Source organism: Excalfactoria chinensis, chromosome 12, assembly GCF_039878825.1.
Source record: "Excalfactoria chinensis isolate bCotChi1 chromosome 12, bCotChi1.hap2, whole genome shotgun sequence".
NCBI lineage: Eukaryota > Metazoa > Chordata > Aves > Galliformes > Phasianidae > Excalfactoria > Excalfactoria chinensis.
Window position 1 is genome coordinate 9,930,217 of NC_092836.1, and position 23,428 is coordinate 9,953,644.

Sequence of the window (23,428 nt, forward strand, 5' to 3'; positions counted from 1 at the left end):
CTTTCAGTCAATCAAGACCAAATTCAGCCACGGAGCAATCAAGCTCAATTCAAACGACTTCTGCATTATTATTGTTATTATTTATCACTTGAGTTATTGGAGCACCTTGAGGAGGCAACTGAAATGAGAGTGGAGAGGGCTGGTGCTGTACAAAGATATAATGAGAGCATAGCAGCCCAGGCAAGTACGCAAGCTGCAGAGATGGGGCCAGCGACCAGCAGAAGAGAGTTAGGGCTGCAATTGATCATGAGCCCAAGATCAGCCTCAGCAGGTTTTGAGTACTACTCAGTATCCAGCAAGCTCAGGTCTCCCTCCGTATCTGATAGAGACAGATATATGACACAGAGCTGGAGTCCAATATAGGTCCTCTGTGGAGCTGAGTGTTCCTTGCTGGTGAGCAGCATGGGGACATCAACCTCCTGGAGAGCCAGACAACAAACACAGAATCATAGAATCATAACATTTGGAAACTGTCAACCCATCCCCACCATGCCCACCCACCATGGCCCTCAGTGCCATCTCCATGGTTCCTGAACACCTCCACCACCTCCCTGGGCAGCCTGTTCTAACCTATCGTCACTCTTTCTGAGGATTAGTTTTTTCCTCATATCCAACCTGAACCTCTCCTGGCACAACTTGAGGACATTACCTCTCATCCTATCACTGTCACTTTGGAGAAGAGGCCAACCTCCCACCTCATCACCACCTCCGTACAGGGATCTGTAGAGAGCTATAAGATCTCCTTTGAGCTTCTTCCAGACAGAATCATTTCAGTTATTTCATCCACTCCTCATAAGACTCCATATCCTTCACAGCTCTGTTGCCCATATCTGGACATGATCTAGGGCTTCAGTTTCTTCCTTGTAGTGAGGGGCCCAAAACTGAACACAGTACACCACCCCAAGCTCAGTGCAAGCCAATAGCCTTCATATCCCTGATACACATACCACTTTTTTCCATCCAGTATCCTACATGCGCAGACACACATTCCTATCATGCTCCACCAGCCCTTCGTCTTTGCCAATGTTCAGCTACAGAATGACACATCTCACTAAACTCATTGTCTGCTGTGTGCCTGACCCAGAGCTTTTCCCAGCATCCACCCCTCTCAGTGGGTCTGTCCAAATGAGCAGGAGTCAAGTCCCTTCCATCTACCTGGCTGCTTTCTGTGCGCCAGCTGTCATCTGTAAGTAATATGCTAGACGTGTTTCTTTTTTCAGTTAAAAAAAAAAAGAAAAAAGTAATTTATTTTCTAATTACAAAAGAATATAGGAAAAAAAAAAAAAGAAAAAAAATAGAAATAAAGAAAGAAAAGAAAAGAAATTATGACTACCAGATGGCAAATCACCATTTAGCAGGAGCAGGCAAAAAGAAGACTCAGTCAATCACGGGGTAAGTGATAAGACACCAGAGTGAACCACCGGAAAGAAAGGCAGCTCATTACACAAAGCACTAAATTATTCTTCCTGGGACTTCTCCTTCTTTCCTCCTTCTATTTTTTATTCTGAGCTATAAAGCAAGTAATTCCACTGAGACCCTCTTTTAATGATTAACATTTCCATTTTAACTTTTGTTTTTGATTGTGTCCCTGCCATTAATCTTTCTGTCTTTTTGTGTGCCCTGCTGTTCAACCTCATCTTCTACCTTTCCCTTTTGCTGGCCCATACCCCCCCCAACACCAAAGTTAGCCCTTTTGTTGGGGGGAATCAGACCAAGGCTGGGGCTCCACTACATGAGACACCATCTGAGACCTGGCAGCACTGCAGCCAGCAGCAGAGGCTCCATCCCTCCAACAAGGCATCTAGCTGAGATGAGCACCTCCTATATGCTTATGTATCTGTTTGGAGGCAATTTAAAAATCCCAGGTAAAGTGATAATCCTGAGATAAACCTGGCCAGCAATCCCTGCCTGACTGTGATGGGAGCTGATGATATCCATGGCCAGCTGAGAGCTATTTCTGGCTCTGTTCCCTTCCAGCAAGCAGCTAATCCATCACTTGCATGGCTCTGAAAAGTTTTGGGCAGCACGGTGCCCTCGGCCAGGAATACAATGGTGTCTGCTGCTGCTGTTGCTGTGCCAGAGGAGGTTCAGACTGGATATTAGGAAAAAGTTTCTTCTCTAAAAGTAAATAGGCACTGGCAGGGAGTGATGGAGTCACTGTCCCTGGAGACATTCAAGAACTGTGGAGATGTGGCACTGAGGGATGTGGTTATGGGCATGGTAGAGATGGGCAACATGTGGAAACTGCTGAGTTATGGCCTGAACCACTGATTGAGCACCTGGAGGAAAGACTCAGGGAGCACAGGTGAAGGTAATTCAGCTGTGCTCCCAGAAGACCACATTTAAAGGCTGACAGCCACTGAGGAAGGATCTCTTGTTGGAGATTCCTCCTTTGTGGGGTTTTTCTGTGAGCCTAGACCTCTGGAGACAGGTGAGCATTTTTCTTTTTGTGACGTCTTCTCATTGTACTGGTTCTGTTACAGGTAGACAATTGGATTTGGTGATTTGGAGGACTTTTCCAACCTTAATGGTTCTGTTTCCCATTCTGCTGTCCAAGGAGGCAGGAATAGCACTGAGCAGAAGGTGATAGGATATGCACGTCTCTGGAGATATCTGGGTAAGCCAGGCTGTTGGGGGAGCACTGGTTATTCACTGATGGACTCACCTTTTTTTCCATCAGTCCCAGAGAGATGTGGGTCACACCTTAAGCGGCATCTCTTTGGGATTACAGGTATGGCTATGCTGAACCCAATTACAACCAGGGGAAGTGATGTAATGGGGCCAGAGGCAGACTCCACATCCTACCTTATTCCTCAAGCTTTTCTCAGACAGGGAGACAGGTCCATGATGAAAGCCATCTCCCCAACAAGATGCTGTGGTTTTTTTTCTTAGATGCTTCCTGCCTCCATTTCTCAGAGGGTGCCTGAGAGGAGTGAGCACTGTCAACCTGCTGGTACCAGCGGCAGGAGGAGCAGCCCTGTGTTTCCCTGGTGAGGTACAATTTGAAGCTGAGGGTTTTGTGAGTGCATAAATCCCTTCCCACTATGCGCTTTCTTGCCCTGTTGGCATTTATGGCTTGTTGATGTGTTTGAGGAGCATTAAGCAAAATACAGATAGCCTGGCATTTTATTACTCATATTTCTCTGCTCTTAATGACTGAGTGGAGCACAACTTGCTAATGAACTAGGCTGAAATGAATGCATTTGTGGCGCTAATTGAAATACACCCAAGGTCTGGCTTTCAAAAAGGAGTGAAATCTCCAGCACTCTCAAAAGAGCCTTTTTTCCTTTAACCCCTTCCTGCTGTCCTTAACTACAGCTGCATCTGGGTGTAATAGAACACAGAAGCCTATGCCTACAGCAGCCAGGGGCTCAAGGTGTGGGGTGCCGGGGAAAGGGTTTGGTGGTGTTCCTCACTTTGCCTATAAAGGCAGCTCAATGGGTACAGCACAGCCCTCAGGTGGCAGGGTTGATTGAGGTGTGGTGGGGAGTTGAATCTGGGAGTGTGTGGCTGGAGGGAGGTCAGGCTCTTCCTCGCTTGTAGGCTGCATGTCTCCATGAGGAGACTAGTAATTACATGATGCAGGTTGGTATTTTCTGGAAGCTGTGTAGGCAAAAGAGGAGGTTTCAGTCGATACATGAAGTACTTCTAGCAAAACAGGAAGAGTGTTAGCTTTTAGCAGCACAGGGACACTGCTTAATTGTAGGCGCTTACAAACATGGATGCTTGCTTGTCAATAAAAACCAAATCTTGCACTTGAAGAGAAAACAAATTAAAATTAATTAATCAGTAGAAAACACTTCATTTGAACTGGGAAAAGCAGATGCAACTAGCAAGTCTAGGTGGACAAACAAGATAATCAAATCAATACCCCCACTTTTCTGACTGGCTCACAGCCACAGGCTACAAAGTGAGAGCAGGCATGTGGATCCACTTCATTTCTATTATATTTCTATTCTACAGCTGGTTCTGTAATGAAGTGGAATTTGAGCTTGCTGGGGGGTTTATTGCCCTGTCCCTGGGTGGATCTGCCTCTGTGAAGGTGGCAGCTCATCTGTGCTACTGGCACTCCTTTTACTTCTGCATAGATCTTTCTCTCCCACCCAATACAGAGAAGTGTAAATTGAAGGAGTGTGGTGGATGCTGGAGAGAAAAAACCCAGTCCATTGCTGTAGTTAGTAATCAGTGCAATTGTCAACAGGAATAGCTGTAAATGAGTAGGGCCAGGTGTAAGGTTTAGTTAATAATGCTCTAATTGAGACTAGATTAGTATGTCTTGACATGGGCAGGAATGGGGAGTGCTTTTATTTCTGTTTTTTTTTTTTGTTGCTGCTGACAGTTTAAATGTGTTTCTTAGATTTTGCAGGTGACAGTTCTGTTGCTTGTATGCTGGAATTGTGTGCCCTCTGCGGGGATGCTGAACTCAGGTTGGATCTTGGGAAGAACTTCTCAGGGTGGTAATGCATTGGCACTGCAGCCCAGAGAGTGCTGGTGGAGTCACCATTCCTGGAGGGTGTTCAAGAACTGTGGAGATGTGGCACTGAGGGATGTAGCTATGGGTATGGTGGGGTGGGTTGGGGTTGGATGGTCCTGGTGATCTTTCCTAACCTTTGTGATTCTGTGGTTCTCATCCACACAGCCCCAGCAGCGCTCCTGTTCCTGGGGGCTGGAAGCAGTGTTACTTTTAATTGGCTGAAGTTGCCATATAAAACTTGAGCTTTAAGACTTGGAAACCTGATAGCAGCTTGGAGTTCCCTTGGAAATCATCAGAGATGGCCTGAGAGCACCTAAAAGGAAGAGAGTGTGAGTTCTGTTTTCTTTAATTGAATTTTTAATTATTATTTGATATTTGCTCTTTGCACGGAGGAGCTAACTTTGTCCTCGGCCTGGCTAGATGCTGAGGAAAAGGCTCATAAATATTCATTTGAAACTGTTGTAAATTAATTCCACTGCACTTCTTTGTGGTTTTGCTTCTCACAAGCATTCAAGTGAATGTGTTTTGGTATAAGGGGTGGTAAACAGTAAAGGCCATTAGAAAAAAAGTATAGCAATATTTGCCAAAATAATAAAAAGACAAGTTATTCACTTTGAAATCACAAGCAGATGCAGATCAGAGAAGGAAGAACTGCTGTCACCCCACTGGGACCAGCCAATATGCTGCATCACCTGCATATCCAAGTGGGTCACACTGCACATTTCAAGCAGCAGAAGTAACTCCAAAGTCTTAACAAATGGCTTGGAAATTCACTGGAAGAGTTTAACCAAAACATGGGGAAATGAGCAGCAGAACAGCAGCCGTTCTTCCTGGATTCTGCAGGTGAATGCTGAGCTTTTCTCTGTTGCTTCTACCTTTATTTATTTATTTATTTCGCCTCTTTTTAGTTCAAGTTTTTTTTTGTTTAGGCAGCTGAAATGCGTATTTCACCTGCAGTATTTATTATTCTAGAGGTGAATGTGGATCTGTTTTGAGGCTGGAAAAAGAAACCCAAACACTATTACTGTGAGATTTGGGGTCTCTCTGCTATTCCAAAAGCTTATGAAAGAAGAAAAGTTGAGTCCTGATGATCAGGACTGCATGCGTGTGTTCACATTCACACCTTAATGTGCAATGCAATGGTTCTGTTCCCTCCTCACCCCCCTGCTTCCTTCCTCCACACAAGGTCTAATTAAAACAAGAATGCACTGGGCTGCCTTTTTCTCTGTTTCATCTGCTGGTATTTTTTTATGTTAAATCCACCAAGGAAATCTCCTCAAGGCTTTGAAGTCTTGGGGCGTGTGAATAAAGATGTCACAGTGCTAGACTTGGGGCTTCTTAATGAGGACAGAAGGTTTGATGTTGGAACACTTCAGTGCCCAAAGGAAAGAGATGCTTTCCAACAAGCTCCATTTCTTGCTCTCTTTTTTTGTATTCTTGTTGCAAAGGCCAAAGTTGTTGGTTTTTTTTTTTTTTTTTTTCCCTCTCCTGTATCTTTTATTCTTTTTCTATCCCTCAATGAGGAAGAGGAAAAATGAGGAGGAAATGCAGTTTCATAGAATAATTTGAGCTGGAAAGGACCTTTAAAGGCAATGAATGGGGACACCCACAGCTCCATCAGGTGCTCAGAGCCTGTCTAGCCTGACTTTGGCTATCTGCAGGCATGGGACATCACCACTGCCCTGGGCAGCCTGTGACAATGCCTGGTTCTACAAATGCCATCATTTATTCATATCACTGTTTCTTTATCTTGTTTTATCTCTGTGTTCTACCCAGACTCCTGCTCCCCTTTTCCCATCTGGGCTGGTGTAACATGCCCTCCTTCTGTACCTGTCTTCCTCTCATCTTAAAAGTTCTGACTTAGGTAAGTTTGCTTTACAAAGACACAACTGATCTTATGGGAACAGTAGGATGTCATTAAGGCAGAGCTGGGTATTCCCTTGACCGTGTCACTTTTTCGGTGGAGAAAACTTCCAGGTTTCTTGGGAAGAGGAGTTTCCTACATGTGGGATTTTGCCTGCCAGAGCCAGGCATCCCCTTTCTTTTGGGGTGTGCTACTCTCTGAGGGGGTGTTGCGTTGTCAGAAGTTTGTGCCTCCATGAGAGATCGGGAGGAGCATTTTCCTTTGTAACAGAGAAAGAAAACTTTGGGGCAAAGCTGTAAGTCCAATCCAGTGACAGCAGAAGCCAATTTAGCTCTTAAATACAGTTTGTGTACTTTTTCATTAAGCTCAAGCATAGCTGGAGTTTTTGCTGCAAACCTCAGGATTTCAAGCTCAGTGTGAGTCAATCCCAAAGTGCTGAAATATTTAAGCTTGGTTTTTGTTTTTTTTTTTTTTGTTTCTCCCCCCCCCCCCCCCCCCCCCCACACACACACACACACTCAGGAGCTGGATTTATTGACACCAAATGAGCTGTATCATTTCTTTTCTCAGAAAATCCTGATGTTTGGTGTTGGTAGTGATGATAATGCTTGTTTGAAATTAAGCTCATTTCATTGACTGGCCATACCTACTCAGTTCCAAATAAGATGCAATCTTCCTTCTCCATCAGGATTCCTTCTTGAAGCCTGTAGCCCTCTTGTTTCCTTGGGTAATGCTAATGCATTTCAATAGGGACATGGGAGCATGCTCACTTCATTAGTTTGTACTTTGGTGCAATTGTCCAGGTCTGTAGGCTGCTGGGAGATGGCTGGAAGAGAGAGGCAAGGTGCCAGCTTGCAAAATACACGAGCAGATGCAAAGATACAGCAAGGGGAGAGTTAATGCTTCTGCTTTGCAACTTTGCAGAGAGTTATCAGCCATTCAGAGCAAATCACAGTTGTTTGGTTGTTGTGTAGCCCCATCTGATTCACTCTAAGGGTTGATTGCTCAGGTGGAGGCTTGTGTTGGAAAACACAAGATTTCCAACCTCCTATTTACTGAGTGAATTTGCTTCAGCAACCAAAGGTGCCCACTGTTGCTCTGCTGGAGGATGAGTGTGGATCCAGGCAGGGAGGCAGCTGGTCTGGAGTTGCTGCAGAAGTTCTGGTTGGGCTTTGAGTGCTCAAGTGAAACCCCTCACTGCTTGCTGAGCTCCACACTTGTAATGATGTTATACCAGGGCCCTGACTTTGGGTTCAAGACTGAACATTCAGTACTGTCAAGTTGTTTGATCAGGGCTTGGCTGTTTTTTAGGTGAGTACGAGAGTATATGTGAGAGAATAGGTTGCCCTCTACTTGTATATATTTTCCAACTCCTCTGCCAGGGCACCTCAAAAGCATAATCCCTAAGCCCAGTAAAATCCCATGGAAGCACAGGGCCAGACCCCAGTACCCCAGAGACTGCCTGACCTGGTATCAGGACATGACCATTCTTTGGCCTGGAGGGCAGTTGTCTGGATCCCTACCCCTGCTATACCAAAAGCATTCTTTCCACAGTCAGAAGATTAAGTCTTGCTCAGGTTTAAGGTCTCCTGCTCTCCCTGTCTGCATTAAGCCATCTGGTTTGTGTGCCACTGACCTTTGTCAGCTCAAATTAATTCACAGGGGTTGATGAAAGAGTTCCAAACTGCAGGGCTATGAGTCACTGCTGGGAGCTAGATGGGTAATGAAAAAGCTGTTGCATTTTGTTTTGAATTCCAGATCTTCACAGATAAATCTCTGTTTGGATCCAATCAGATTTCTATACAATTCCCTTCCTATTACACTAATCTGCTGGCATTTTGAGCTCCGTGGTCCAGCCACCCAGCTGCAGGGTGGGATTCTGTATCACCTTCTACATCACAGTGTGCCATCCTCCTTCATTTTCCATGTACTCTTGAACACCTACTTGAGCGTCTTTCTCAAGGTCACCCTCTATACCAGCATTCCCCTCCCCATCTTACAGCATACACAAGCAGCCCAGTGTCTCCACATCAATGCATCTAACCAAAATGTGTTAGCAACTGATATATCTTGCACAACCAGGCCAGGCAGCTGGGGATGCATCCAGCACTACACAGCCTTTTCACACATGGAACCCAGGTCCCTGTAGCAGCACAAATGCCATCCAACAGCCCCAATTTGGTTTGCTGAACATCAAGGGGCCTGTTGGCATTCACAAAAAAATACCCACAGAGTTTTTCCTATTCATTCTGGGAAGCATTTTCTTTCCTGCTTTGTTGGTTGGGTGATTGTTCAGTTTACTCTGCTGTTCTGTCAGGTGGCCACAGAGGTAAAGGGTTCCACGTGACCAGCCCTGTGCCATCCAGAAAGAATAGCAAATCATTGCAGTAAGCAGCCTGCTAGCTCTCCTTTGAAAGGAAGTTAGCCATTTGAGCTTGACTTTGTGAATAGCATCCCTGGGGGCTGGCAACACTTTCCAATGAATGGCTTCCCTCTTCTGGACTGTCAGCTTGGGAAATCCCATTTGGTATGCTCCCATCTCAGCTCCTTCTGCTGTCCTTTGTGCCTCCCCAAAGCATTACTCCAGGGAGAGATAGGAGAGCCACATCTCTTGGCTGGATCTGCAGAGATGCATGTTTGCAGTGCATCAGCTCAGGTTTCAGAGATTTGGATGGGTGATCAGAGATCAGCGTCCCCAAGGGGTCTGACCTGCAACCTCTGTTATTAAAATACATGTAAGTGCAAGCGGCTTTGATTGCATCATTTGTAATCAGATAGCAAAATTGACATGAAAGTAAATAATAAGAAAGCATTTAAGTGAGATGGGAAAAGTCAGGTTACCCGGGGCTGGCTGTGCTGCTGCCTTCCTTCCTTCTTTGCTTTCCTGTAAGGAAATAGTTTTAAGGAGGATAGCCTAGTGCCTAAGGCTGCAATACTCCCACCCACTTGCTTGCTCCTGCCATGGTTAACTGTGTTGCCATCTTTGCTCTGGGAAGGATAGTTTCTGGAGTGCTATTTAGGGACTGCAACAGTCTGCCCAGGATGTAGTTAGTGGGCAAAAATGGTGGTAGGTGTACTGTTGGACTAGATGATCTTAAAAGCCTTTTCCAACCTTAAGGAGTCTATGATTTTGATTCACAATTTGCACCCAGAACTGAACAGAGGGATGAGGCGAAGACAACAAAGAATCTCTTCACATTGAGCACACACGTATCAGCAGACGGAGCATAAAGGTGATGGTTAAGGTATCCAAAGGTTCTGCCTCCAATGTTTCTCTGTGCATTTCTGATGACAGGGTTGCACGTGGTAACCTTTGCCATCTGCAGTGTGGACAGCAAGGAGAGCATTCAGCTCAAACTGCATGTGAACAGACATTCAGATCTCAGACCAAAGCACACCCTCTGGGTTTCCTAAGACAGTATAAATGCATCCTAGCTTAGATCTCCTTGTTCTTCCTAGGATCTATAAAGCAGGTGAAGGAGAAACATTTACCAGACTTTGAAATATGTGGGGCAAACCGCAGTAGTGCCCCTTGTGTGTCAATAATCAAGTGCAACTGAAGCCATTGCATCCTCTCTGTGGGTGAACAGCCACAGACCTTGGAGCAGTGAGAATTTGTCCCTGAAGAGGACTTCAGTGACCACAGGTTGTCCAAGATACTTTAGCACAGCATACAACTGAGTGTCCATTTGCAACATCCTCTAGCCAAGCTTCTTAGAGATAGATGATGATATTGGGATCAGGTGGGCTGGCAGACATGGTGTGTGTTCAGCAAAATTCAGCATCCCTTTTTCCCCTATAGAAATTACTGCCATTTGAAGTACCCACCAGTGGCACTATGAGCCAGACCAGCTGTGTCTGCTTAATTAACTCAGTGCTCAGATGAGGTTGATTCACAGAAACAGGGTGGAAGGGATGAGTCAATTGAGGTTTTCACCAATTTATTCTCCCCCAAACTGTGCTGCTCTGAAGGATTTTGACCAGTCTCCCCAAAGAACCCTTTGCATAACATCAGAAGGCTTGAGAGATTTGTCCTTGATGCGACCTCAAAGGTAAGCACCGTACTGACATTAGCATCTGTGTGAGGAATAAACAAGAAGCCCCACAAAGGGAAACCAGCTCTCAGGAATGAGTTCCAGCAAGCATCACAATGAGCTTGCTTGGTGTTGTAAAGAATGCCACAGCCATAAAGCACCCGTTTAGGCCTGCATTGGTTTGGATTGCTACTCATCCCTTAGCTTTCTGGCCTAGAAATACTCAAAAGCAAATGCAGTGTACATTGCTTCTACTGTGTGTGTTTCCTTCCACACAGCATGACTGGTTTCCCATTCTTCATCTTGGCCCCGTTTAGCACATCTCATGCCAGAGGCTGACCCAGCTGAAATCTGTATTTCCAGCTCTGTAGAGAGAATCACACATCTTCAGCTTTTTTGTTGCTATTGCCTTTTTGGGAGCAGGATATTTTAAAAATTCTTTCATTCTTAAAACCTTGCAGGTCCTGAATGATGAGCAACGACCCATGAAGGTCAAAGCAGCAATGATTCTTGGAGGATGTTCTACTTGTTGGAGCCAGTTATTCCCCTGAGACGCAGCACAAGAGTTGGATTGCTTTCCATACAGCAAACACACACATTGCCAGATCACAGTCTTGATTATATCTATATCAACCTGCTTAAAATACCATTGGCTGCAATTAAAGTACAGACACGGACCAGATGCTGCAAGCTGCGCCTGGTAGTTCCTGCTTCCAACACAGAACTACTTCTGCATCAAAACTTACCCTTTGTCTTCCTCTTCTCTTTCCGACATCCCCTGTCAATGAAAGCAATACATTTTCTGCTAACTTCTTTTCATTGTGGTTTCCCTGCAACTTCTGATGGTCTGGTTCAAGCCCACCCCATTGCACCATCATTCCCTTAAATCTAAAAGCAGGATGCTCATTTCAGCACATCTGCCACTCAGCCTTTTCTCTCTCTGAGAATCAAATAAGCAATAAGCCACATTGCTCCTCCTCTGGTGAGCAAGGCTTGTGACGCTTGGCCTGGGGTTAATTGTAGGGCTAACCAAGTCATGAAAAAAAAATATTCTGGGAAAATGCAGAAGATTTCTCACTTGGTTGGACATTGTCACAGGGCAGCCAAACAGATCTCTCTATCACAATATGTGTTTCTCCTTCCTTACAACTTCAGACCACAGTAGACATGCATTTCACTCTGACCCTTTCAGAAAGTTGGCTCTACTTTCCCTCTGCTCCAATAGTGAGTCAGGGTAGGCCAATAAGCAAGATTCAGAACACTGTGCTCACTGTAGCTTGTCAGCTCAGATTCTAAGTGTGCCCTCAGAAGGGGCAAAGGGCAGTTTCCTTCTGTATCACCTCCATCTTGCTGATGAGCATAAAATCATTTGAGCTGGAAGGAACCAGGACAGTAATACCAGGACAAGGGGAAATGGATTTAAGTTGAAAGGTGGTAGATTTAGGTTGGATGTTAAGGGGAAGTTCTTTACTAGGAGAGTGGTGAGGTCCTGGAACAGGCTGCTCAGGGAGGTTGTGGATGCCCCATCCTTGGAGGTGTTCAGAGCCAGGTTTGATGGGGCCCTGGGCAACCTGATCTAGTAACTGTGGAAGTTTGGTGGCCCTGCCAGGCAGGGGGGTTGGAACGTCATGATCCTTGAGGTCCCTTCCAACCCAGGTCATTCTGTGAACCCTTTAAAGCCATCTGGTCCCACTTCCCTGCAACAAACAAGAACACTTACAGCTCCATCAAGTGCTCAGAGCCCATCCAGCCTAACCCTGGTTTTAAAGGAGATAAAATGACAAGGGAACCTGCATGATAGAAAGGTGTAACAAAGCAAAAACTCTCACCTGTATCTGAAGGGCTAGGCTCATAAGAGAAACTCCACAAAGGAGTGATCTCCAACCAGACATCCTCCCTCATTGGCAGTCAGCCCTTTAATGGGATCTAGGAGAGGTGCAGCCAGGCTCCACCCTTCCAGTACACAAATAAATGCCTTCACCTGTGCTCCCAGGGCTGACCCGGTCCTTTCCCCAGGTGCTCAATCAGTGGTTCAGGCCATGACTCAACAGTTACCATACACTGACCTGTGCCAGAGCCTCACTGCCCTTCCTTTTAAAAATTTCCTTATATCCAGTCTGAATATCCTCTCTTTTAGTTTGAAATCATTGAAGTGATCACTGAAGTAGGAAACTGTAGCCAGAGATTTCCTAGTGCTTCTGGCCCAGTAATGTACCCTGAAAAATTCAGTTAAAGACTAAATCTGATGGAGCATCCCCTACTGCTCAACTATCCTCTGAAATCCCATTACTGCCTTCCCAATTTTTCCTTATAGCTGAACTGTTCTGACTTCTGCTTCCCCTCATTCCTGTTCACCCAGCCTATGCCTTCACCCAGCCTTGGGGAGGATGCTCCATGCATGCCATACACATGGGCCAGTATGCTCCGCTGGGAGAATCAGTGAACACAGTTTTAAGCAGTGAGTATGTTAGAGGGAAGAAAAAAACAAGAGGAGGAATGACAACGCTGCTGAATTTTGGCATCCTGATGCTGTAATGGCCCAGAGGGCTCATGACAAGGCCCCTGCATGTGCTGCTGAGCTGCTGGCACAGTGTGGAGCCCAGCTGCCCCACAGTGTTTGCACACAATGGGGCAACGCCTCCCTTCAGAGCACAGAAAATGCTGCAGAGAGCTACTCCTCTCCAAAATGACATCAGTTTTAAAGGCCATGAGATAGAAGCTGGTCCTCCACATCAGCTCTTTTAAACCACCTGCTGCTCATCAGCTGTTGGTAAAGAGATGGCCAGACCCATCTTTGTACCCTGCCCCCCATTCTGACATGCTGCTGGACACTGCAGTGCAGGAAGGGCTCTCTTCTAGGGAGCAGGGTCGATGTTGGGGTTTCGAACTGCTTTATAAACTTCTCAGTTAAAAGCCATTGGAGAAATGTAAAATATTAGCGGTATTTTAAGAAAATGTGTGGGTGTGTAGACACAATTAATTTTCCTTTTTATAGGCCTACGTAGAATATCTCCACCTCCAAGGAAGATGTCTAGGACTGCATAGCTGGCATCCCAGAGCAAGGCAACGTTAACAGAACATGCCATTGAAATTAACAGTGTGGCCAGGCAGTGTCATCCCAATAAATGGTCACACGTGTGAGAGGCATCAGGCTGAGAGCCTCTCTGTCCTTCCCAGGCTGAAGCAGCTCGTTCTTCCTCGTTAAATGCACACGGTAGCAGTCGTAAGGGATTTCTGTCACGTTAGTCCCCTAAGATCAGAGAGGAGCTGATGCGACTGCGTAGGATTAAACAGCAGAGGGTATGCACACTCGCGTACATGCAGGCAGCGTGTCTGCTCTCGTGCTATGTATTGTTATTGACACACTGCACCTTAATGGCTATAATGTCAATGGGCACTTTGGGACCTTTACTCGTGGATTATTAATGCATTAGTCCATAGCTTTTATGGGTTATCGTGTCAAGAGTGGTAGGAGTGGATGCCTGCAGTATATGGGCAGAATAAAGATATTTCTTAATCAGAGCTGTGTACATAGCACAGCTGTGTGCTAAACCTTAGAAGTCCCATTTGCTTCTGTGCTGTACCTGCTCCCAGCATGGAAACAGTGACACCAATGAGGAAAAGGGGCTGAAAAAGCACTCCCGGGAAAGGAAGAGAACTCACACTGTAATGAGGTGGTTGTGCATTGCTGTCCCAGGCTGGGGGAGATTATTTCCTGATACCCTGCAGCATGAAGACTAATAGGCTCTTTATTTTATTGTTAGGAAGTGCAGGTGCTGCTTTTATTTATATAAATGTGCTCTGCTCTCTTGGCTGCGGGCTCAGCCCAGAACGAGCCCTCCCATAGGACTCTGGGGAGAGGAACTTTCTCACGCCGTTCCTGCCCAGAGCCAATGTCACACCACATTTGAATGCGTGTCCTTCTGAATATGATGGAAATTGCAGGTGCTCGAGGGCTGGAACCTGCTATTTTAAAGGGCCTTTTTGAACACAGCATGATTTGCAGAGGAGAGTGACGCCTGGGTGCAAGAGCTTGCAACCGCACTTTCTGGATGGGCTCTTCTTGCTACATAGAGTATGAGGACTGCTCCAAAAGTAATGCCTCTCATTTCATTTCATTATGTTGGCCCATAACATCACAGGTGGACGTTGGTGATATGGCAGCAGAGGTTGAACCTTCCCATCAATATTCCCTTACATTTTGTTGCCTTGAGACAAATGGCAGCAGAGGAATAGTCTGACAAAATGGAATCTGATGTGGAAGTGCATAGGAAGCAAAGGTCATTGCATTCCTTAATGTGGAAAAAATGGCACCCAATGACATTCATTGACACTGAAAGTTTATGGAGACCAAACAGTGGGATGTGAGCACAGTGAGACAGTGGGTGATGCCTTTCAGCAGTGTGAAAACGAGCCACGTTCCAGACAGCCATGCAGTTTTTTCTCATTTCATCTCGTCCATCATCAGTGAAAATACATAGCTAATGGGGGTGACTATGTTGAAAAATAGTGTTTTGTGGCTGAGAATTTGTTCTATCAAATAGCGTTATTGTGCTCCATCTGTTGTAATTTTTAATGGAAGTGAACAGGAGGCAGTACTTTTGGAGCAATCTACATATATTTGCAAAGCCTATTTGACAAAATACAGTGTTGAAAGCTGCAAGTGAAGAAGTATAATGTGCTAAGGCTCTATGAAAGGAGCAGGAGAAGGACAGAGACTCACCAGTGGCGAGGACACACGAGTGTGGTCAGAAATGTCCAGGCTGACGTTTGCATCCATGACAGGACATTGGCATAGTGAGTGATGGGCAGCTCAGCTGCAGTTATATGAGTGAATGTAAAGGGGTTTGCTTCTGGCAAGAGTTGCCATCCTTTTATAGTTGCTGCTGCTCCTCTATGATGAGACCTGGAGGAATTATCTGTGTAATCAAACTGTTGGGCAATAAAAGCCATAATCAGCCAATACCAGAAACCAAAACCACATCACAGGTGTTTTCCCTTCTGGTGGGAGGAGAAAATACTGCTAACACATGAGCTGCAATGGCAAGGAGCAAGAATGAGGCACTGTGGTCTGATCCCAGGGGCTGCAGTTCTGAAGAGATGGAGGTGAGTGATGCCATGATGGGGAGGGGGGTGGGGAATCTCTTGTTTGCAAACTGGTCCACATCCTTCAGTTTCTCAACTTCTTATTCCCTTGGCTTCACATCTCAAGGAGGCAAAGAAATCCCTGTTTTCCTGATGGTGCTGAGTAGAATTTGAGTTTCCATCATGTCATATCTGGGCCATGGAAAGGCCCCTGCTTTTATTGTGTGACGACACGGAAATTACCGAGTAATTACAGGATTATGCAGCACCCTGTAAATTAAATGTTACCTCTTTACCTTTTATAGAACAAAAAAATAACCATGTAATTACCTGGTGAATTAAGCTGTTAAGGTCTCGTGGTAATTATACATGGAGTCAAAAGCTCCAAGTTCTTCTGGTAGTTACAACTAAAGAATTATCTTTCATTTTTAAACATATGTTGCAGTTGGATCCCAAAGCCTGCACATTTCCATTTTAATAACGCTATGGCCTGCCCAAATGAGAAGAGGCATATGTCTCCCATCTGAGTGTGCAAATAGAGTCAACATATATATATAAAATAGATTGGACATATGCAAAAGTGACCCAGGTTCATACCAGAGAAATTATATGGACTGAAATGGAATAGCAACACGATTAGCTGGATGATAACGTTTAAAATTGTGTTTTAGTTTCCTAGCACTGGAACCTGTTTTCACAGGAAGCAACTCAGCATGATGCTATTTTTAATATCCACATGTGATTGTATTTTGAAAACAGACAATCAAAGCAGCCATCGGGAAGCTCTGTCCCCTAAAGGGAGGCTGGGGACTTGCAGCGTGCATGGTTTTGCTGTTGGGCTGAACACCTCCCAGCACTGCTGGGAAGAGACCAGAAAGGTGCCTGCAGCTGCTGAAATACAGGTCAGGTTTTTACTTGGCATGAGGTTTTGCAGCACATATCAATTGCCAGCTTTATTCTGTATATCTTCAGCTCTGGTCAGCGGTTAGAAAATGCCTTTCCAGTCTTTTAAGATTCAGGTGTTTATTTCACCTGCTCTACATAACTTCTTTCTTCTTTAATTTTTAACCAGAAAATAAAAGCAGGCTGAAATGTTTCAGGTTTTCTTCTCCTTCAGCTTTTCTCCTTCCAGGTTCATAGGGACAGTGTTCAGAAAAATCCCAACGAACATCAGCGATGAAATAATAACTATGTCCTCTCCTTGTGTCTCTCTCTCCTGTGCGTGTCCTGTCAGATTAAAAATAGGCATTTTTATAGGTCCCAGAATCAGATTCCCTGGCTTCGTAATTTTAGATCCCTAAATTAGAAGCTGGGGATGTTACGGTATTCTGAGCACCATCTGAAAGGTGCTACATGCTCACCTCCAGCTCTGCAAAGAGGCATTACGTGCACTTGCTAGCTAATTTTATAACTTGCTTTGAAATATGCAGCGTGTTACATAAGTGCTCACTGTGGTAATCATGGAAGAAAATACCAAACCGAGTTTGGAGCTGGGTTTCTCCTTTAATGAAGCTTAGCACTGACATTTTAACTATTAACATTGTGTCTACAGTTTCTATTGCAGACCTAACTATTTCACCTACAAGTCATCTCTAATCCAAACAGTAATTGCTCCAGGTACAAAATGAATTGAAGTAATTATCTTCTAATCTATTTTTTCTTATCATGCATTTATTCTCATTTTGGTTTCAATGTGATCAGCAATTCCCTCTGCTTTGCTATGTTTAAATCCTGCAGTAATGCTGTACGCTGAACACAGTAACGTGCATTTGCTTCAAAGAGTCTTGTATCCTCTGTAAGCAGGCAGGTTTTGCTGGAGAGATGCAGTGTTTCAGGGCAAATGAGCTTTTCTACATGTTTGTTGCATGACGTTTTTTCTCCTTGCGTCCACCGGTGTTTGTAGTTGCCATCCAGCAAATATTACAAAGAACCCCTTGGGATCAGATGAGAAAATGTGTGTGTGTATTGTGGGGGGTAAGGGGGGGAGGGGAAAGAGAGAAAAAATCACACTGCATCTCATTCCTGGTCTCTTGCGTAACATCCCTTCATCCTGACACAGATTACTGCCAGCATTGTGCTCGCCGGTTCCTCTGCCTTAATAGCCTTAAGTCTCATTCCGAGAGAGATCAAAGGGAGAGAAGTACCGAAGGGCTTACATTCAATTAACAGGAAAGGGGCAGGCTTTCGACGTGCTCAGCAGAAGCTCTGATTGCAACAAACTGCTGACTGCATATCATGTACTATCGCTATCAGCATGTGTAACGCCAGCTCTTTCCCTGCCATGCTGGAAGGTGGTCTGGAAAAGCAACTGGCATTTCTGTGCTTTACTAAGCTGCATGGGGATGGAGGAGGCTGGTGTGACCTGCACCACCTTGCAGGAACGCTCAGAAGCTGCTTTTATTTTCTGAAAGCTCCAGAAGAGAAACTGTCAGCCCCTGACCAGTGCATTGGACAAACAGGATGCTTAACGATGAACTACTCCTTTCTGCCCTCTTACACAGATCTCAGAGTTGGTGGCTTAGCCTGCAGCAATCAGGAGTCCTAGGGCAACAGCAGAGACTTTTGACCCTTACTGTATATTTAGAGTGTAATGCAACAAAATAAAGCCCCTCTTGCTTCTCAGAGCAAACTGCCTTTTTCTTTCCCCTCTCTGGGTATCTGTGACATCCATAAAATCCAAATGATCATCTGACAGCCGCCTTGTACCCCTGTGATCAGGAGGAAATGGAGGAAAAAGGCTGTCCTATGTTGGCCCTATGCACAAAGAAAGTGGAACTAGACTCTGCCACCAAGTTGTTGTATCATGAGGACCAGAAACTTCTCATTATGGCAGCCCCAGGACGCTACACTGATGGTGGCCTCGTTTTACAGCTTTTCCATTTTGCCTCATTAAAGGTAGAAGAGAGAGCTGCAGAACGTGCAGCTGGATCGTAAACACCAGGAAGGAAGAAAACAAGTACATAAAAAAGATGAGGCATGGAGCGTAGGGATTTTACTCTTTGAGCACTGCAATAGCACATCCCATCTACTACACTGTCTGGGCTCACTGCTGTTAACTCCAGGTACATCATAGAATCATAGAATGGCTTAGATTGGAAAGGACCAATCCGTGATGTGGGCTGGTTGCCACCCACCAGATGAGGCTGCCCAGAGCCACATCCAACCTGGCCTTGACCACCATCAGGAATGGGGGAACACTGAGATCTGTCTTTTCCCCAAGTTCTGCATATGGGATCTAGGAAAGACCCACGTCCCAGTTTGATGCTACTTCTGGGATTTTTGTAGTATTATTTTTTAGATCTGTGAGACAGCACGGATTCCTGTGGGTATTAGAGCACCCTGTGCACCAAGCTGATTTCTGGGATAACCTGCAGAGAGAGCTTGGGTGGGCTGCCTACAGCCCTGCTTTGCATCCTCTTCTCCTTCCTTCTAACACAAACACTACAGAGCAGGAAGATACATATACACACAGATCATCAGTTCCAAGGGATTCCGTACCTGCTCTTGCCAGGAATATTCACTGCTACTTTAACCTTTCAAAATTTCCTGCTTTACTGTGGGAAATGACCACTTCACACATTTCTCACAGGTTAACAGTGCTATAAAGAGCTCAGCTGGTCAGCAGAGTCAGAAAACACTGAAAAGGTCAAAGCATGCAAGTGCTACAGTGGTTTTCCTCTAATTTAGAGCAGCCTGTGACCTTCACTTAACTCCTACTTTAAATGATTGCAAATTAAGTTGGGCAACTTAACCTGAGCTTTAAAAATCTAAATGAATTGAAAGATGAAACTCTATCAAGCAGCTTTCCATCAATGTCAGACAGTGTCCTCCAACACACGTACACCAGACAGACACTTCTGCCTGTGAGCCTTACTCATGCAGCTGAAATATATTCAAATAAAGCCCCATTAACTCCCCCAGCACTAAATGACATCCGTGCATTAGTACCACTGCATAGTTGTCCTCGTGAACAAAGGCATATCCGACCGGAGCTCTTTTCTACAAGGTGTTTTTTAATCTTCTTGGCTTATGCAGGACTTACAGCTATAATATATGGTGTTTGCATAGCAGTCATAGCAAGGATTTCAGCACTGTAAATCCATCACCTGCTTTCCATCGTCTGCACACTGGCGCTCATGCCAAAGCTTTCAACTCCAGCAGTATCCAACCTCCGGGGCTCTAGGGACCAGCTGCCCACCAGTGATTAAATGCAATGATGAAACAGAAGAAAGCTCTGTAGCAAAGTATCAAAATCTCAAAAGTCTCAAAGCTTCTCAATCTCATACATCAGGTGACGGCAGAGTGAACCTAGCTGCGGGGCACTGACTGGAAGAGCTGTGCTTGGGGGCCTCTGTGGGGCCCCAACCTCTAAGCAATCAGGAGCAGCAGAGCTGGAGGCTGCTGCCTATGGCAAGGGAATTGGATCCCCCAGTGGCACCATGAATATTTGTCCATTAACACAAAGAGAAGAGTCCTGGATGAGGTGTGGGTTTGTAGATCAGCTCCTCCTTTCTTTAATGTGGCCTTTGTTTCCTTTTATTTCCTGCACATACATCTACCTGATCCTTTGTTATTCCACAGCAAATAATGTGAATAAAAAAACATTTGCTGAGAAGCAAAACCATTATTATTTTTCCAGCCACATAAATCCAATAACTGTAGCTAAAGCAAAGACACACAACACACCTCCACAGCAACATGCAGGAGAATCAGATAATCATGGAATTGATTGAGTTGGAAGGATCCTTTAAAAGCCATCTGGTCCAGCTGCCCCTGCACTGAACAAGGACACCCACAGCTCCATCAAGTGCTCAGAGCCCATCCAGGCTGACCTCGGCTGTCTCCAGGGATGGGGCACCCACCAGCTTTCTGGGCAACCCGTGCCAGAGCCTCACTGGCCTTAATGTACAAAACTTTTTCCTTATATCCAGTGTAAATCTCCCCTCTTTCAGTTTAAGGGAAATTAAACCACATCCCATATCCCCTTGTCCTATCACAGCAGACCCTGCTAAAGAATCTGTCCCTTTCATATTGACTCCCCCTTTAGGCACTGAAAGGCTGCTATCAGTTCTCCCCTGAACCTTCTCTACATTCTACAAAACAAATTCTTAATTTCACCAATAACCCCCCTTTTTTTTTTCTCACCCATCTCATTGATACTGAGATAGGGCAGCAGTGCTGAGGAAACAAACTGTCCTGTGAGCAGTTTAGATTTGCTCAGTGCCATGGTCCACAAATGGCTGCTCAGTGTCTGATTTACTGGCCAAGAGGATACTCTACTTTCTGAATTCCCATGGAGATGGCCTGATTTCCATAGCAACTGGATTCTCTCTCTCGCCTTTTCCTTTTAACAGGTAGAAACACACTTACGTCCTGAAAATGCTAGATTGTTCTGAGTATTTTTGTACTTCCAGATGCTAGTGCACTTTCTGGACAACGTGTTGAAATACAGGCACCTTCATTATATTTTTGTATCCACCTTTTGAACTGGCAGTGACATTATCTCCCATCCCCTTCTCTTAAGACTTGTTATGATGTGAGTACAAAGTATTCTTTTTTGCTTTCTCTCTTCTCTTATTCTTCATTACCATTCCAATTTTCTGTCGGACAACCTGCAATGCAGGGTGATGGCTGTTGAAGAAAGCTCTTGGGGAAAAGAGGGTATTGATAATATCAACCAGCAGCAATATCCAAAATGCATGTGATGTATTTCTAGAGAGGTTGGTAGAATCTCTGCTCCAAAGATGGATTAAAAATGCATGCTATAATTCAGCACGTCAGATAGGAGCTCATGTTGGCAGTAAGTATATACATTTTTTGTCACCCGTTTGCCATGTTTTTTAATGGCTTCACAATTTGATTTTGTATGCTAACATGAAGTGTCCTCTTTTTAGCTCTGCCCTTCAAGTGCATCTGCCCCGCTTCTCCTCTCTAGACTTCAGCTTGAATAAGTACAAAGAACAAACAAAACCCACAAGGGGCTGGCTAACCTGGGAATTTCTTACAGCCATCATAGAGGGATTTGTAGGGAATAAAAGAGAACAGACCCTGCAAACCATCTCCCTGAGGATCTGCAGAGAACAAGAAGTCACTGAAATGGGCTTTTGCTTAACATGGCAGTAACATGGCACATCAGTCTGGTTCAGGGAAGGGAGTGCTACATATGCCATGAGCTGTGTGTGGGAATTTCAGTCTTAATGGGTAGGGCTTGTACACTGATTTGGGTTTGTAAAAGACTGGAGAGCTGAATCGCTCTGGAAGTCACCTGGATTATGTGCAGTGCTGTAGTGCCTGGAAAAAAAAAAGCTGCTGTGTGGCAATGTGTGACAACACAGTCAAAGGGAGCAGGAGGTGATGAGTGCAGATCCTGTGTTTGTTCAGGTGGCTGCAGTGAGTGGAGGGCATTCCTGGCAAATGGAGCCTTTTGGGGCCCCAAGGATAAGGGCAAAAGGAGCAGAGAGGCTGAGCAGTGCTGGAGCAGATGCACATCCCCTTTAGCCACAAATCACAGAAACAGGCTGTCTGCACTGAGGATGAATTTCACAGATACCTTTCACCCAGAAGTGCAGCCCATGCCCCACTGCTACCTCTACCTGAGCACACACTGCCCTGGCTCCCTTGAATTGGCACTGAAATAGAGCAGCCAAGTTGCTATGAGGGCATCCTGAGTTCCTGACAGCACTTTGCCAATGCACTGACCTCTATTATGTTCTGAATCATGTGAGGTTACACCCAACATCAGCCTAAAACTTGACTGATCTCCCCATAACCTCCAATCTGACGCAATCTGACCCTGCAGAACCTTACCCACCATCATACAAGGTTTTCCCCACCTCTCCACCATGAAACCATCCCTCCACCCTCCTCTCCCCCTCCCCAGTTAATGCTGAGAGCCAGGAAAGAAAGCATAGCAAATTGAAATAAATGAGAGTGAGAGAAGGAAGGGGGAGGCAAGAGGGGGAGGCGAGGAGCGAGCTGCCAGGTTCTGTCACTTCAGGGGTCCCAGGGGGAGCAGGGGGGTGGCAGCAAGGCCAAAGCCTGATCCTCAGTGATGTCGAGAGCTGTGTACCCTGTGACCTTCGGAGCACTTAGCACTGATGAGGAGCATCTCAGTGATCAGAGAGGGACACGAAGGGCACACAAGTGTGTAGGAGTGATGTGGGTAGGGGGGCTGCCTCTTTAAGATGGTGAGTAGAAGGGGACTGGCACCACCACAGCTCTCTTGGAGCATCCTGCTCCTCCCAACCCCACCCTTTGGGCTCCTCAGAGATGCCAGCCAAGGGCCCATAGAGGGCACTGATTTGTCAACAAACCAGTGAGAGATTACATATTCGGGTAAAAAAAAGACAGGCACGAAGGGCCCAGCATCCTTCTGCAGCTCCTGTAGGCGGGTTATTTCTGAGTTAATGATGGACTGCTTCTTTTTTTACTTCTCTGGTCTCTCTCGGAAACGCAAACATCGTGGGGAGGTGGGAGAGGTGGCTTCCCCTTCCCATTTGCTCAAGGAGCAGATGGCCCCACAGCTGATTTCTCCTTGCTTCCCTCTGTCAGTAAAAGATACGTAACCTAGCTCTGAGAATACCACTTCTTGGCAAAGATGTTCCTGAAAAATAGCAAGGAAATTCCCAGTACTGTGATTTCATGCTTCTCCATCCTCCTTTTTTAGTTCTTTTATTCTACTAACAGAGGCAAGGTGCACAGCTATGGCTGGGTTCAGTTACTCAGAAGCTACAGACAGTGCTCAGTTGATGCCTGGCACAGGGAAAGTCCAAGGGGAAAGCTGCAGACCCCTCACCAGGTCAGCATTCTTGGGGGCAGCTCGATGATCAAAACCCAAACTCACCATGGATCCATGGCATGTTTGTGGAATTGTGAAGAAGAAAAAAGTCCCTCATTGACCTCCCTTTCCTCTCCTTCCAGCTCCCAGCTCGTCGTGTTCCTCCTATGCCAGAGAGGAGGCCCATTAGCAGC

At 45.5% G+C, this 23,428-nt stretch overlaps 1 long non-coding RNA gene across 1 annotated transcript; it reads left to right on the top strand.

Annotated features, from left to right (window-relative positions):
- Nucleotides 1–2,387: 2,387 nt before the first annotated feature.
- Nucleotides 2,388–11,301, top strand: LOC140257861 (uncharacterized). The gene is made up of 8 exons (XR_011905135.1): nucleotides 2,388–2,407; nucleotides 2,484–2,617; nucleotides 2,893–2,990; nucleotides 4,358–4,427; nucleotides 4,640–4,803; nucleotides 5,104–5,317; nucleotides 6,251–6,338; nucleotides 10,834–11,301. It is a non-coding gene; the product is annotated as an uncharacterized lncRNA (long non-coding RNA).
- The last annotated feature ends 12,127 nt before the right edge of the window (nucleotides 11,302–23,428 follow it).